Source organism: Bos grunniens, chromosome 21, assembly GCF_055505025.1.
Source record: "Bos grunniens cultivar Pamir isolate PY7600 chromosome 21, Bosgru_T2T1.0, whole genome shotgun sequence".
In the NCBI taxonomy this organism is placed as follows: Eukaryota; Metazoa; Chordata; class Mammalia; order Artiodactyla; family Bovidae; genus Bos; species Bos grunniens.
This window is the reverse complement of record NC_141185.1, coordinates 4,750,439-4,764,759: the sequence shown is the minus strand read 5'-3', so window position 1 is coordinate 4,764,759 and position 14,321 is coordinate 4,750,439. Positions and strand designations below refer to the sequence as shown.

The following is a 14,321-nucleotide window of genomic DNA, read 5'->3' as shown; positions in this document are numbered from 1 at the left end:
AAAATGTATATTTGTGTATTGATTTCATAGACTTACATTTGTTATTACTAACGGATCTGTGATGGTGGAAGCATTAAGCAAATATAAATATATAAGGAAAAATAGGATGAAGCATTGTCCATACTGGAATTTTGTGAGACAATAGATACTATTAATACACATTGGAAAAACTGATGCCCACGAAATAAATGAGTGAGAGTTACCTATTTGACCCAGATTGGCTAGAAGTGCATATCTAAGAGTCAGTTTAGTTATTCTGCCTCCAACTAAAGATTGAACTTTCACTTGTAACAAAATAAAAAATACTGAGAGAAAGAAAAAAATAGTAACTACCTGACTAAATGAAATGTGGAAAATAAGGATTAATGGCAATTAGGTATGAATATTTTTTCATCTTTGTTCTGTACTCCTAAGGATGAACCAGTAGAGATGATTTAGCGTATTTCGTGAGCATGAGCTCTATGGTTGCCTCTGAACAGGAGGAGGATGAAGGTTAACGCGAGTGATAGTTGAAATTTTTCTCGGTTTGTTATTTTATTAACATAATGCAATGTGTTATTAATAAATGTGGAATATAATAAGGCATCGCATTTCAGTGTTGAGTATGGATATATGAACCATATAGAAAGTTGAGAGTATTAATGAGATATATATTAAAGTAAGAATAATTCTAGGTTCATCCAGGCAATTTTTGTGTTTTTAATTGTACTGCTAACACTATTAGTGAATTTGTGGCTTATACAATAAAGAGATAGAAGTACACATAGGAAAAAAAGCGATAATATTGGATCAGTGATGATTACCCGTGGTGTATGAGTTGTGTACGGTAAATATGTGTCTGAAACCCTGAGGCTTGTTGTCCTATTTGAAATGACCTTATAGGCAGTGGTTAGAAATATACAAAGATCTTTGTTTTGGTTTTTATGATCACGGCAGTTCAGTTCAGTTCAGTGGCTCAGGCATGTCTGACTCTTTGCGACCACATGGACAGTGGAAGCATGCCAGGCATCCCTGTCCATCACCAACTCCCAGAGCCTACTCAAACTCATATCCTTTGCGTCAGTGATACCATCCAGCCATCTCATCCTCTGTTGTCCCCTTGTCCTGCCTTCAATGTTTCCCAGCATCAGTCTTTTCCAGTGAGTCAGTTCTTCGCATCAGGCGGCCAAGTATTGGAGCTTCAGCTTCAGCATCAGTCCTTCCAATGAATATTCAGGACTGATCTTTAGGATGGACTGGTTGGATCTCCTTGCAGTCCAAGGGACTCTCAAGAGTCTTCTTCAACACCACAGTTCAAAAGCATCAATTCTTCGGCACTCAGCTTTCTTTATGGTCCAACTCTCACATCCATACATGGCTGCAGAAAAATCATAGCTTTGACTAGACGGACCTTTATCAGCAATGTAATGTTTCTGCTTTTTAATATGCTCTCTAGGTTGGTCATAACTTTTCTTCCATGTATTTCTGTTTTTATAATTGAATGCATGAAATAGTCAATATAAAAATGTGTAAAATTAAAAAAGATGAATGTGAAGCCTTTTTCAATTACAAAAATGTGGTTAGGCAAAAATTAGTATCATGTAGTAATACATTAATATATATTGAAAATACTGATACCCATCAAGATGTAGTATTACGGTGTCATCTCTTTGCCCAAGGATGATATAGAAAGTGACAGGTGTTAGGTACTGACTGGGTCAGTTCCAACTTTGACAATAAGTTCCTCAGTTACTAATTATATGTCAGTCAATGCCTCAGTTACTGAGCAAATGAACAGTGGGATATTTGGATCACAGGAGAGAATAGCTCAGTATTTTCATCGCCTTGTCTGCTTGTTATTCTGCAGGTGGATGTTGCTGCTGCCTCAGCTTCTGCTGTGCGTGGTAGTCACACCACCTCTGCGTCAGGAAGGAGCTTAAGGTGAACAGTGCTCAAGGCTGTTGTCGTGGATTGGGTGATTTGTCTGAGGATACTTACGGTATTATTTAAAAAGTATTCAATTAATCAAAAGTTACTCAGAGTTCAGTGATAAATACGATAAGAAGGATTATTTTGAATAATCGGTAATGGCCAGGATTGAGGTCCAAAATTAGAAGAGAAAGGGCCTTCTTGGGAAATGAGTCTGTAAACCAAGGTTATGGATATTCAAGGGTTTTATTCTTGGGATGTTTAGTGAATCATATATTCTTTTTATTAATGCCAATTAACAATGATTTAATCAATACAAATATAGAAATAAGGGAGAAAGAGACTCAGTGTCGGACCAGTGATGTTTGTGATGGGAAGAGCCCTGAACAGTGAAAACTGTGTTTGAAACTCTGAGGTCCAATCCAGAACATTGGTAGTGTCTTCCTTCGGGTGAAATTGTTTCTATCTAGAGAGATACCAGGAATATAAGTCGATTATATTCTTACATTGATTTTGTAGACTTTGATTTGTTATAATTAAGAGAGTCGATTATATTCTTACATTGATTTCATAGACTTTGATTTGTTATAATTAAGAGATCTGCGATGGAGCCATTAAGCAAATATAACTATATATAAGGAAAACTAAGGTAAAGCTTTGTCAAAGATGAACATACTGAGTGAGGCAAAAGATACCATAATGAACATTGAAGTTCCTGAGTCCCATTAAATAAATGGTTGAGGGTCACCTCTTTGACCAAGGTTAGATAGAAATGCATAAGAGGCAGTTTAATTGTTTTGCCGCAGACTTAAAGATTGAGTTTTTCCTTTCAACAAGATAAAAAAATAGATAGCAAAAGGAAAAGTAACAAATACTTAAATACTGAGAAAATAAACCATAGAAAACAAGGGTCAGCGGTTATTAGGTCTCAGTGTTTTTATCAGCTGTGTCCTGTCCTGTTTAGAATGAAGGCAATTCAGGTGATTTAGCATCTGCCATGGACAAGTGAGCCTGCCGTTTGCTCTGTTTAATAAGAGCATGGAGATTAATATGAGTGATAGTTGAGGATCTCTGTTTTTTTATTAGATTAATTTACTGTATTATTAAGAAATATGGTATAAAATTAAGAAGGCACGTGCTTTTCAGTGTTGAGCATTGATATATCCAAACCGTTTAAAGCACGTATGAAAAACAATCTGTTAGAGAGAGATATATTTAAGTAAGAATTATTCTATACACGTTAAGACTTTTTTTTAATTGTACTGCTAAAAATATTGAATGTTTATTTAATCAATACAAGTAGAAATAAAGGTAGGAAAATAGGAACAATGTTGGATCTGTGAGTGATATATGGTGAATACTTATCTGGAATTCTGAGATGCAGTATTCAAGTAATCTAATCCATTCTCAACTTGAGAAGGCATCCTATAGGGAGATGTCAGGGATAAATGAGGGGCTTATCTGTGGTCTTTGTGTTCATGAATTTTCATTGTATTATTATAATTGGAAAATGAGAGAATCCATAAATATATAATTAAAAATAAAGATGGATGAAATGAAGCAATTTCCAATTACTGAAATACGTGGTGAGCCATGAAATACTATTAATATACCAAGGACACCCTGAATTTCAATCACTAATGAACGGCACACGGCTGTTACCACTAAGGTTAAGGTCGAGGGGGACAGAATCAGTGATCAGAGAGGTGTATGCATGGAAGTTTCCAGGCAAGAATACTGGAATGGGTTGCCATTTCCTACTCCAGGGGATCCTCCTGACCCCAGGGATTGAACCCATGTCTCTTGCGTCTCCCACACTAGTAAGTGGATTCTTTATCACTTTGTCACCTGGGAAGCTCCTAGTCACTAGCGAAAATCACTCAGTCGTGTACGACTCTGTGACCCCATGGACTATACAGTCCGTGGAATTCTCCTGACCAGAATGCTGGAGTGGGTAGCCTTTCCCTTCTCCAGGGGATCTTCCCAACTCAGGGACTGAACCCAGGTCTCCTGCATAGCACACGGATTCTTTACCAGCTGAGCTACAAGGGAAGCCTGTGAAGCTCCTAGTCAGCCTTTATGTTCTGGCTCAGTGGTAATATCAAAATGGTTCATCGTCAAAAGGTTCTCTATGTACCCTGAGTTAAGGATAGCTTGAATAACACTGTGAGTGTGGAAACAAGAAGCAGTGGAGAGTGTCTTTACCACATTGATGGTCCATCTTGCTTTATACCCCTCAGAGTGGATGCATGGGACCTGAAGGAAGGATTCTTTCTGGAGCACCAGCCCATGATGGCATCTTTGTTGTAGGAGCCAGGAGACCTATGTGAGCATCATCTCATTCCTAGTCTGGGGTTGGATGATTTCTCTAAAACTAATGACTGCACTAATCTCATGGGTGACAAAAAATGAAAGAAGGTAACTTTTATCCCAAAGAACTGATTACTTCAGTTCAGTCGCTCAGTCATGTCTGACTTTTTGCGACCCCATGGACTGCAGCATGCCAGGCTTCCTTGTCCATCCCCAATTCCTGGAGCTTGCTCAAAGTCATGTCCATTGAGGCGGTGATGCCAAGGAGCTGATAGGAAGCTAAAGTGAAAGAAAGTGAAAGTGAAGTCGCTCAGTCGTGTCCAGCTCTTTGCAACCCCATGGACGGTATCCCACCAGGCTCCTCCATCCATGGGATTCTCCAGGCAAGAGTACTGGAATGGGTTGCCATTTCCTTCTCCAGGGCATCTTCCTGACCTAGGGATTGAACCCAGGTCTCCTGCATTGTAGGCAGATGCTTTACTGTCTGAGCCAAGGAAGCTAAAAGCTGATAATAAATTTAAGAGAGTTATAATGATGTGAGTCCCTTGGACTGCAAAGAGATCCAACCTAGATCCAGTCCATCCTAAAGGAAATCAGTCCTGAATATTCGTTGGAAGGACTGATGCTGAAGCTCCAATACTTTGGCCGCCTGATGCAAAGAACTGACTCATTAGAAAAGACCCTGATGCTGGAAAAGATTGAAGGCAGGAGAAGGGGATGACAGAGGATGAGATGGTTGGATGGCATCACCGACTCAATGGACATGAGTTTGAGTAGGCTCTGTGCTGCAGTCCATGGAGTAGCAAAGAGCCAATATCGAATGAAGAGGAAGTTATCGTTTGTGGATCAGTGATGATCAATACCAGTATATGAGTCATGGATGATGAATAATATGTGTCTGGAACTCTGAGGTCCAAAATGAAAGAAATGTAGTCTTTCTCTTCATGCATTTTCATTGATTATGGTAAGTGAACCATTAAAAACATCAATAAACATGCCTTCAGGTCAATGGAGAGAAAGTTTCCATATCTGGGATCACCTTCTCTCCTTATTACTTTTCAGAGTAGAAGCTTAAGGTGACTTCAGCCTCCATGGTGATCAAGGTCATGAGCTTCAGATTGCTGTGGGACAGAGATCAGGTGAGTAATGGCCAGGGTTCTGGTCTGGTTTGGGAACTTGTTTTCAGTGTTTTTGTTGTATTTTCAAAAGCAATAGATAGAAGCAAAAGATTAATGTGGCCCAATAATGTGTATGATATATAACCTTATATTGATTAACTGATAATATATAGCAGTGATATTTATTAATGAAAGGTATAATCTATCTCGATGTTAATTAGAAGTAGGGGTATTGAAGTGTCTTTTTCTTTGGTTTTTTTTTTACTAATCATGTATTATTTTCAATGAAAGGATTTAATCGAAATAAATAGATAAATGAATGAACTAAAACTGGGTCTCAGATGTACCAATGATGATTAGCAGGTGAGTCATGGACAACAAATGATAAAGGTCTGGGACCCTGAGGCCCAGTCCATTCCTCACTCCATTCCTTTATTTTTTCCTGTAGGCAGATGTTAGGAATGTTTAAAGTTCAAGTTCTAAGACTGAGTTTTAAAATTATTAATAGATCATTGAGAGTACCATTAATGATACAGATAAAAGATGAAGAAGAACAGATATATTAGTGTCTAACTGTGAACATAGATGGTGAGGAAAGAAATAGTAATAAAAATTCCCAATTCTAATGACCATTAAGAATTGTGTCACCCTTTTGGCTAAGATTCAGATCAGCTCAGTTCACTCAGGCATGTCTGACTCTTTGTGACCCCGTGGACTGTAGCACCAGGCCTCCCTGCCCATCACCAACTCCCAGAGCTTACTCAAACTCATGTCCATCGACTCCGTGATGCCATCCAACCATCTCACGGTCTGTCGTCCCCTTCTCCTCCCGCCTTCAGTCTTTCCCAGCATCAGGGTCTTTTCCAGTGAGTCAGTTCGGCTGATTAAGCATTATTCCATGGGGCTGCGCCTTATGATTGCACCTCTGTGTTAGGTACACAGAGACCAATGTGAGTAAGAGTTTTTTTTGTCTCGGTTTTGTTCATTTCTTTTTGTTGGTTTGTGCGTGTGTGTGTGTATGTGTGTGTATTCAGTGCATTGGCTGAATGTTCCACATAGAATAACAAAAGGCCAAGTCTAGCCCAGTGATAACTGTTGAAATTTATGATACATCAATTGATTACTACATAGGTGAAAAACAGCATCTAATTTAGAAGAGATACATTGTTGTAAGAATGATCTATTTACACCATAGGAATATCATGACTTTTCTAGAGTTTTGTGAATAATAGGATTTTTAAATTATTACTAGTGAATTACTGAATTAGTCAATAAACAGAATTGAACAAAGAGTGGAGTCTCAGTCGTGGACCAATGATGATGATCGTTTCGGGAAGAGTCCTAAACGATGAAAACATGGCTAGAACTCTGAGGTCCATGATACATAAGTACTATTTTCCCTCTGACGAGAAACTGTTTCTTTTGTGAGATTTCAGGAATATAAAGAGATTATATTCTTATATTAAAGTGTTAAAGTAAGAATAATTCTGTATGTATCATCTCTTTTTAAAAAAAATTGTGCTGATAAAATTATTAGTGAATTTGTGATTCTTAAATTAAACAGAAATGTATTTGAATGAGATGGACAGTAATGGATCGATGGTGACTCCCTGAGGTGTACGAGTTGTGTGCGATGAATGTGAGTCTGGAACTCTGAGGTTTGATGCAAATGAAATCAAGTCCACTGACGTGTGTGAAGTGACCTTTTAGTCAGTGGTTAGGAATATACAAAGATATTTATTTTGGTTATTATCAACATGTACTTTTTTTCTATTTTTATAATTGGATCAATGAAATAATCAATATACAAATGTATAAGATAAAAATGATGACTATGTAGCCTTTTCAATTATAAAAATATGTGGTTAGGTAAAAATTACTATTATATATATATTGAAAAGACTGATAATAGGAAAGATATGTTATGAGGGTATTACCTCTTTGGCTAAGGGTGATCTAGAAAGTGACAGGTATTAGTCACTGGCTTAGAAATTGATTTTCCAAGGGGGAAAACAAATGCGAGCATAATTTAGTTAATGCCTCAGCTACTGTGCAAATGAATAGTCAGATTCTTGGATCAGTGGGAAGTTTATCTAAGTAGTTTTACCACCTTGTGTGTTCGTTATTTTGTAGGACGGATGTTCCTGATACTTCAGCTTTTGCTGTGCTCAGTTGTCACACCAACTGTGATAGGGAGGAGAATAAGGTGAACGATGGACAGGGCTGTCGTCTTAGATTGGGCAATTTGTCTGAGGGTCCTCATGGTGTTGTTAAAAAGTATTAAATTAATCAAAAAATTACCATAGTTCAATGATAAATAATCAAGAATGATTATTTCAAATAATTGATAATGGGCGGAATAGAGGTCGAAAATTGGTTGAGAAGACTGATCCTGTAAACTGAGGTTAGGGGTATTGAAGGGTGTCAGTCTTGGGATACTTATTTTTATTATCACAATTATTATTTTTATTATTATTAAACTATTACCATTATTAAATGGAGAAGGAAATGGCAACCCACTCCAGTTTTCTTGCCTGGAGTATCCCATGGACAGAGGAGCCTAGTGGACTGCAATCCATGGGGTTGAAAAGAGTCAGACATGAATGAGTGACTAACACAACAACCATTATTATATACTTATTATTCTTATTGATTCAATGATTAATATATATTACCACTTATTCAATGATTTAATGAAAACAAATATAGAAATGAACAAAGAGAAGAGACTTAATCGTGGACCAGTGATGATGATCGTGATGGGAAGAGTCCTAAATGATGAAAACATGTCTCAGACTCTGAGGTCCAACACAGAATGTCAGTAGTCTCTTCCTTCTGGTGAAATTGTTTCTGTAGAGATATCAGGAACATAGGTAAGTTATATTCTTCTTTTGATTTCATAGACTTAAATTTGTTACTATTAATGGATCTCTGAAGAACCATTAAGCAAATGTAAGAAAGTGAAGCACTGTCCACATAGGAGCATATTGAGTGAGACAAAAGGTACCATAATAAACTCTGAAAACACTGAATCATATTCAGTAAATGAGTGAGGGTCACGTCTTTGACCAAGGTTAGATAGAAATGCATGAAAGTGAGAATATTAGTCACTCAGTCATGTCCGACTCTTTGTGACCCCAGAGACTGTAGCCCACCAGGCTTTTCTGTCTTTGGGGTTCTCCAGGCAAGACTACTGGAGTGGGTTGCCACTTCCTTCCCCGGGGGATCTTCCTGAGCCAGGGGTTGAACTTGGGTCTCCTGCATTGCAGGCAGACTCTTTACCGACTGAGCCACCAGGGAAGACCTAGAAATGCACAAGAGACAGTTTAGGAGTTTTGCTTCAAACTAAAGATTGAGTTTTTTGTTTTAACAAGATTAAAGGAATGTGAAGAAAGGAAAAGTAATACATTCCTAAATACTGAGTAAACAAAGTATAGAAAACAAGAACCACTGGTTATTAGGTGTCAATACTTTTATTATCATCTGTGCTCTGTACTCCTCAGAAAGAAGCCAGCACAAATGGTTTAGCATCTTCAAGGACAGAGGCTCTGGGGTCACCTCTGTATAATAGGAAGGTGGAGATTAATGGGAGTAGTAGTTGAAGTTCTCTGTTTTTTTTTTTTATTGAAGTAATTTACTGTATTATTATTGAATGTTGAATATAAGTAAAGAAATGTTGAATATAAGTAAAGAAGGCAGCTGCATCAGAGTGTTGCATATGGATATATGAGCTATTGTATTGATGAGTGTATATATGGAAAACAGTGTATTATTGAGGAAGATACATTAAAGTAATAATACTTCAGTGTACACCTGTATTGCTTTATTTTTTGAATTGTTCTTGCTAAATTTATTAGTGGATTTTTATTTAACCAATAAAGATACAGAAATATGTGCAGAAAAAGGGGGACCGGTGTTGGATCTATGATGATTTCTGGTCATCATCAATATGAATCATATACAATGAAAGCGTGTCTGGAACTAGAGGTCCAATATTGGATTAAGCTTGTCCATTCACAGCAGAGAAGATATTCTGTAGACAGATGTTGGAAAGAGTGCCTCATTTTATTATCATCTCCTTTGCGTTATTCTCCTCAGAATGGGTGCACTTAGGCGGGTGGAAGCATCTTCCACGGTTACACACTCTCTGGTTTCATTTGTGCTGTAGGTATGTTAAGACCATGTGAGTAATAGCCAGTGTTTTAGTTTGAGTGGATAGTTGGTAGTTCAGTCGCTCGGTCGTGTTCCACTCTTCACGACCCCACGCACTGCAGCTTGCCAGGCTTCCCTGCCCGTCACCAACTCCGGGAACTTGCTCAAACAATCAAAGAAGGGAAAATGCCATGTTAAGTATCAGATTGACATGAAATATCTCCTTTATTAATCTATAAATGTATCTTTGAGGTCAGTTTTGGAAACAGAGTTAGTCTCTGGAAAAGATTTTTGAGATAGACATTGCGGATATTTTAGTTTATTTTTCATTTATGTGTATTTAGTAGCAAATTTATAAATAAACTCAAATATTTATGAGAATGAAAAATAAAAGGGTTTTCTTGGGCTAGTGATGATGACTTGTAGCAGATAAGTCTATATAATGAATAATATATGTCCTGATACTGAGGTCCAACAAAAACCTAGTGTATTTCTTTTCATTCATCCAAGAGATAGATGTTGGAGAAGGCAATGGCACCCCACTCCAGTACTCTTGCCTGGAAAATGCATGGACGGAGGAGCCTGGTGGGCTGCAGTCCATGGGGTCGCTAAGAGTCGGACACGACTGAGCGACTTCCCTTTCACTTTTCACTTTCATGCATTGGAGAAGGAAATGGCAGCCCACTCCAGTGTTCTTGCCTGGAGAATCCCAGGGTCGGGGGAGCCTAGTGGGCTGCCCTCTATGGGGTCGCACAGAGCTGGACACGACTGAAGTGACTTAGCAGCAGCAGAGATAGATGTTGAAATATACCCAGTACAGCTATTGTATTCATCGATTTATATTTATTATTGTTAAAAGATTAATTTTAGAACCAATAAAGAAATGTAAATAATAGGTAAAGAAAAAGGTAAAGAAATAATAAGTAAAAAGGGTGAAACCTTGTCTAACTATAAACAGGTGACGAGGCAAGAAATACTATTAATAAAATTGAAAATACTGAAACTCAGTCAGGAAAAAGTGGCTCACCAGTATATCTTTGACTAAATATTGTATCAATACAGATAGATAATTAAGTCACTTATAGTTTATGGATTTGCCTCATTGTTGTTCATTCTGTCAAGAGAAAAATAGATCCATTATGAATAATTTATAAATACTTCAATATGTGAGTAAATGAAATGTGCAAATCAAAGCTCGATGGGTATTGTACTTAAACCTTTTTTTTTTTATCATTGACTGTTTTGTTCTTTGCAGACCCTACACCCTCAAGCTGATTTAAGCAGTGGCACCGTGGCACTGACCTCTGTGTTTGCATCTCTGTGTTAGGAGCACAGAGACCAGTGTGAGTAAAAGTCAAAATCTTGTGTCCTTTCTGTGGTTTTTTTGAGAGCATTCTAATGTATTGTTGAAAAGTAACATATAATAAGAATCGCCAGCAGTAGCCCAGTGATAAATACTGAATTGACATGTAACAGAAAAACAAAGGGTATAAAGAAAGATACATTGTTATGAAAATGATTCTCTACATAGAATAGTGGTTTTGGGTTTTGTTTTCTTTTTGGTTTTTGCAAATAATTGAGTTTTTGAATTATTATTAGTAAATTAATGAACTCAGAAATAGACACCATAGAAGTGAATGAAGAAAGTAGGTACGACATTGGATCAATGATGGTTTTTCGGTGCGTGTATGAGTCGTATACGATGAATATGTGTCTGGAACTCTGAGGTCCAATGCAAATGGAGACCCACTGCCTCTGTTCCAGGTAACCCTACAGACATCTGTCAGGAATATACAAGTATCTTGTTTTATGTTCATATATTTTCTTTTCATGTTTATAATTGGATCAATGAAATAATATATAAAGATGAAATTGGTGAAACTTTGTTCAACCATAGAAAAGTGGTTAGGCAAGAAATGCTATTAATATACATTAAAAACAAATGTAAATTAGGAAATTTATGGTACAGGCATGTTATTCTTTGGCTGAGAATGATATAGTTATGGATAAGTAAATTGTTTATGTTCTCTATGTCTTGTGTCTATGATCTGTGTCAGTGTCAAGATTGATATTGTTCATTTACTTAGGAGAAACTAAAGTATAAATGATCCCAATTCACTACCTACTTAAATGATTAAATGAAACATGGAATTCAAAGACTAATTAAACTGATATCTTAATGTCTTTTTTATCTTCTAGTTTTATCTTCTCCTGCTTAGGCTTGTCACCGTGGGCTAATGTAAGGCTTCCTCGTGGTCATGAATTCTGTGGTTGCATTTGATGTGTTAAGGGTTAGGAGAACAAAGTGAGTCATAGTCAAACCTCTTCTTGGTTTTGTGGTTTTCATTTTCACTGCATTCTTTAAATTCTATAAAAAAAATAATCGATGATTGTGAACCATGGCCAAATAGTAGAAGCAGGGTTAACATGAAACATTATATTAATGCATCTGGATAGGACACTTTGAGGTCAATTGATGACAGTTTCTGTGGGAAGTCCTTCTATAGACAAATCAAAGAGCCAAGGACCTTCCTTGTTTTAAGTTTTTGTGACGATGAAGCACTTTTTAAAAAAATATAGTTAATAGTGAATGGACGATCAGTAAAAAAGTGTTGACATGAAGGAATTATGGACAAACAATGATGACTTGTGGTATGAGTCTTTGATGAGGAACACCACAGGTCAACACAAAAAATCTAATACTTTCCCCTCTTTTGAAGTGATCCTATAGGGAGATGCCAGGCGTATATGGGGATCATGTTCTTAGTCTTTGTGTACAGTAATATCTAAAATTATTATTATTAAGAAATCAATGTCAGGATAAACAAATATGTAAGTGAATAAATATGAAACAAGGAAATACTGTTCATTATAAGTATTATAAAGAAATCTGATGACGTAAATTGGAATGGAAAATAAAATAATCAAGTGTATATGTCTTTGAGTGGGAATAATAGTGATGATCGTCATTTACTGATAAAGTTACAACGTTGATATTTGGTTTATTAAGAGCAAATTAAATAAGTATTACTGTAATTAATAAATGCCTAAATGACTATGCAAATGAATTGTGAAAATTCTGAATCAATGGAGAGAAAGTCTCAACATTTTTATCGTCTTGTCTGCTTGATCCTTTTGAGAATAGATGCTGAAACTGATTTTAGCTTCTGTTGTCACCAAGACTGTGAGACCAAGGTGAGTAATGGTCAACATTATTGTCTTGAACTGGATCATCTGTTTAAGGGTATTTACAGTATTATTAGAAAGTATTAAATTCATTAAAAAGTTTATCATGGCCTAATGATAAATACGAAGTACTATGTTGATTAATCAATAATGAACATGATTGAGGTCTATTAATTAAAAAGGTTTAGTCTATGTGGAAAATGATTCTGCAAACTGATGTTAAATATATCCTTGATCTTGTCCTAGAGATTTTATGAACCATGTATTATTTTTATTTGTATCAATGCATTCATAATTTAATCAGTACAAACATACAAATGAAGAGGAATAGATCCAGTCATGGACCAGTGATGATGACTGATGATAATGGAGTCATGGGCGATGAGAAAATATGTGTCTGAAACTCTGAGGTCCAACATGGAACAAAATTAATCTATTCCTCTGTTGAAATTGTTTCTGTACAAAGATCATATTCTTGTATTGATTGTGATCAATATTGGTCATATTCTTGTATAGCCTTAGATTTGTTTTTAATAATGAAATTAGCTTCCCTCCCAGTTCAGTTGGTAAAGAATCCTCCTGCAATGCAGGAGACCCCCGTTCAATTCCTGGGTTGGGGAGATCCGCTGGAGGAGGGACAGGCTACCCACTCCAGTATTCTTGGGCTTCCCTTGTGGCTCAGCTGGTAAAGAATCCACTTTCAATGAGGGAGACCTGGGTTCGATCCCTGGGTTAGGAAGATACCCTGGAGAAGGGAAAGGCTACCCACTCCAGTATTCTGGCCTGGAGAATTCCATGGACTATACAGTCCATGGGATTACAAAGAGTTGGACACGACTGAGCAACTTTCACTTCATTAGACATATATGGATAAATTCATTAAAAAAACAATGGGATGAAATGTCATGTAATTAGGAATGTATGTTGTGTAGCAAAAGGTATTGATAATGAAATTGAAAGCATTGATGCCTATTCAGAAATGGTGATTGTGTCTTAATTTGTTTTACTGTGTGCTCTATGCTGTGCTTCTCAGAACAGATGCATCTTCCACCGTCATGAGCTCTCCGGTTGCCTGTGTCTAATAGGAATACAGAGATTAATGTGAGTAATCATGAAGTTGCTTTCTCAGTTTCTGTTTTTTTTAAGTTATTCATTTAAAAGTGTGAAATATATTTAGAGAATGCAGCTCTAACTTAGTGATAAATAGAGATAGAGTTAACATTATATTGATATACATAAGAAAAACTGAGGATAATTAACAAGAGATGTATCGTTGTGAGAAGAATTCTATATCTAGATTAGGGGCACAAAAAGTATTCTTGAAATTTTGTGAATCATAACTTTAAAAATTATTATTAGGGAAATAATTATTGGATCAATAAAGCTATAGAAATGAGTTTTAAAAAGGGGGGCAATATTAGATCAATTATGACCAATGTTGACGTATGAGTCATATATATGTGTGCCTGGAAGATGGTCCAACATGAAAAATTCTAGTTTATTGTCTCTGCTTCACTTGACCCTTTCAACTAAGGTCAGGAATGTATGAGGAGGCATAGTACTATTGGGAAGATCCCCTGGAGGCGGGCATGACTACCCACTCCAGTATTCTGACCTGGAGAATTCCATGGACTGTATAATCCATGG

The 14,321-nt window shown here is 36.7% G+C and overlaps 1 long non-coding RNA gene, 8 other non-coding genes and 3 pseudogenes across 15 annotated transcripts in view; all 12 read left to right on the top strand.

Annotated features, from left to right (window-relative positions):
• Window positions 1-14,321, top strand: part of LOC147348947 (uncharacterized) — a 117,293-nt gene that overhangs the window by 92,722 nt on the left and 10,250 nt on the right. For 3 of the 7 annotated variants that reach the window (XR_015150279.1, XR_015150272.1, XR_015150275.1), the window contains exons 31-36: window positions 4,149-4,234; window positions 5,281-5,357; window positions 10,744-10,831; window positions 11,688-11,793; window positions 12,634-12,683; window positions 13,708-13,775. This is a non-coding gene — a long non-coding RNA (uncharacterized LOC147348947). The remainder of the gene's footprint in view (window positions 1-4,148; window positions 4,235-5,280; window positions 5,358-10,743; window positions 10,832-11,687; window positions 11,794-12,633; window positions 12,684-13,707; window positions 13,776-14,321) is intronic. The other 4 variants (XR_015150273.1, XR_015150276.1, XR_015150283.1 and 1 more) reach the window with 2 other exon arrangements.
• LOC147348963 (small nucleolar RNA SNORD113/SNORD114 family) lies at window positions 786-857 on the top strand. Its single transcript, XR_015150764.1, has one exon. It is a non-coding gene; the product is annotated as a small nucleolar RNA SNORD113/SNORD114 family (small nucleolar RNA).
• On the top strand, window positions 2,260-2,329 carry LOC147348962 (small nucleolar RNA SNORD113/SNORD114 family). The gene has a single exon (XR_015150775.1). It is a non-coding gene; the product is annotated as a small nucleolar RNA SNORD113/SNORD114 family (small nucleolar RNA).
• On the top strand, window positions 5,061-5,135 carry LOC147348961 (small nucleolar RNA SNORD113/SNORD114 family). Its single transcript, XR_015150741.1, has one exon. It is a non-coding gene; the product is annotated as a small nucleolar RNA SNORD113/SNORD114 family (small nucleolar RNA).
• Window positions 6,644-6,715, top strand: LOC147348960 (small nucleolar RNA SNORD113/SNORD114 family). Its single transcript, XR_015150759.1, has one exon. It is a non-coding gene; the product is annotated as a small nucleolar RNA SNORD113/SNORD114 family (small nucleolar RNA).
• Window positions 6,929-7,000, top strand: LOC147348959 (small nucleolar RNA SNORD113/SNORD114 family). The gene has a single exon (XR_015150757.1). It is a non-coding gene; the product is annotated as a small nucleolar RNA SNORD113/SNORD114 family (small nucleolar RNA).
• On the top strand, window positions 8,074-8,145 carry LOC147348958 (small nucleolar RNA SNORD113/SNORD114 family). The gene has a single exon (XR_015150763.1). It is a non-coding gene; the product is annotated as a small nucleolar RNA SNORD113/SNORD114 family (small nucleolar RNA).
• On the top strand, window positions 9,254-9,329 carry LOC147348957 (small nucleolar RNA SNORD113/SNORD114 family; annotated as a pseudogene).
• LOC147348956 (small nucleolar RNA SNORD113/SNORD114 family) lies at window positions 9,891-9,963 on the top strand. Its single transcript, XR_015150771.1, has one exon. It is a non-coding gene; the product is annotated as a small nucleolar RNA SNORD113/SNORD114 family (small nucleolar RNA).
• On the top strand, window positions 11,148-11,221 carry LOC147348955 (small nucleolar RNA SNORD113/SNORD114 family). The gene has a single exon (XR_015150743.1). It is a non-coding gene; the product is annotated as a small nucleolar RNA SNORD113/SNORD114 family (small nucleolar RNA).
• On the top strand, window positions 13,015-13,090 carry LOC147348954 (small nucleolar RNA SNORD113/SNORD114 family; annotated as a pseudogene).
• Window positions 14,093-14,156, top strand: LOC147348953 (small nucleolar RNA SNORD113/SNORD114 family; annotated as a pseudogene).